This window comes from Gavialis gangeticus, unplaced genomic scaffold, assembly GCF_001723915.1.
Source record: "Gavialis gangeticus isolate Ggan-Ray unplaced genomic scaffold, GavGan_comp1, whole genome shotgun sequence".
NCBI lineage: Eukaryota > Metazoa > Chordata > Crocodylia > Gavialidae > Gavialis > Gavialis gangeticus.
This window is the reverse complement of record NW_017728993.1, coordinates 65,944,912-65,946,400: the sequence shown is the minus strand read 5'-3', so window position 1 is coordinate 65,946,400 and position 1,489 is coordinate 65,944,912. Positions and strand designations below refer to the sequence as shown.

The window sequence follows — 1,489 nt, the reverse complement described above, 5'->3', positions numbered from 1 at the left end:
CTTTAAGCAGGGAGGACCACTCCTGCCACGAAAGGAATCAGGGGCTCGAAAGTCAGGAACCTGGCCGAGAGGACAGCAGTGACCCGTCAAGGCTGGGTGTAAGGGTGAGGTAGAGGGGAGGTGGAGCCTCGCAGAAGACTGCCGGACATACGTTCCACCATCGAGAGACTCTGAGTGCTTAGACCCACCACTGGAATAATACTCAAAGTTGTGGCAGGTGAGACTGGGGAAGACCACACTGGAAGCAGCCACCTACTTGATGGACCATGGGGGACGGTACAGCAAGCACCACTGAACATCTGGGCCAGAGCTGTATGTGACCGGATGTTCAAGGCCAGGTGGGCACATGCAGTTTTTACTGTAATACAGCCTTAGGTCCCTAGCATGTCAGTAAAGCTTCTAGTTTATTTTGAACTGGAGAAAAATATATGGTTTTTTTATGTGATGATGCACTTCACTACATGCACCCCCATTTTCAAATTTCTAGATCTGCCCATGGGAATATCCATTGATGTCAGTGGAGCTACACTGATGTATACCAACTGATTGCCTGTTCCTAGATGTGGGACAAGTGGTAGAGACTGAAGAAACCTGAAAGACCAGAGCAAGTTTTTCTAGCTCTCCCAGTTGTGGAGAAAAGCTTAAACACATGATCCCAGAGCAATGTAAAAACTTAAACCATGATGCAAATGAAAGGGAAGTCAATATTTTTTAAAAGCATAAGATTTGAAGTTATGGGGTACTAAGAAAGAGTTGAGTAAAAGGCTCCACAAACAGTACAATTAATTCCTGCCAGGAATTAAGCAGGACTTCCTCTTCTGATAGGAACAACAAGGGGCTTACCAGTAGGAAGACTATAAGAGGCCATCTTTGGAGCCGATAAGTGTAGAAAAAGAGCCCAACACAGAATGGGATCAGGAGAGAAAGTCCAAAATTCTGATGGATTTGGTCCTCTTGGGTCCTATTAATTGATTTTGCCCATCATTTTCATGCTTATCACCCTAGGCAATGCCAGGAAGCAAAGACGACTACAAAATACATTTATGAAAAATATGGGTAAGCTAGCTTCTAAAAAGGCACTGTGGTTTAGTTGGTTAAAGCATTTGCCTAGTAAACAGGAGATCCTGGGTTCAAGTCCTAGCAGTGCCTTGGGGAATTAATTTCTTCCTGAAAATTGGAAGAGGGCCAATCTGTTGTCTGTCTTGAAGCAAGGAAAATCCACGGAACTACAGGCCAATCAGTTTGACCTCAGTTCCTGGAAAGATCTTGGAAAAAATCATCAAAGAAACCATCAACAACAGGTTAATGGAAAGCAACATTGTAAGAGAGAGCTAACATGGCTTTGTTGTGGGTAGGTCCTTGCCTGGTTAACTTCACTTCCTTTTATGATGAGGTGACACATCACCTGGACAAAAGAGAAGAGGTTGATGTCATAGAATCATAGAATCAATGAGTCGGAAGGGACCTAGACAGATCATCCAGTCCGACC

General features: G+C 44.3%; 1 non-coding gene across 1 annotated transcript; it reads left to right on the top strand.

Annotated features, from left to right (window-relative positions):
• The first annotated feature begins 1,075 nt into the window (after positions 1–1,075).
• On the top strand, positions 1,076–1,149 carry TRNAT-AGU. Its single transcript has one exon. It is a non-coding gene; the product is annotated as a tRNA-Thr (tRNA).
• The last annotated feature ends 340 nt before the right edge of the window (positions 1,150–1,489 follow it).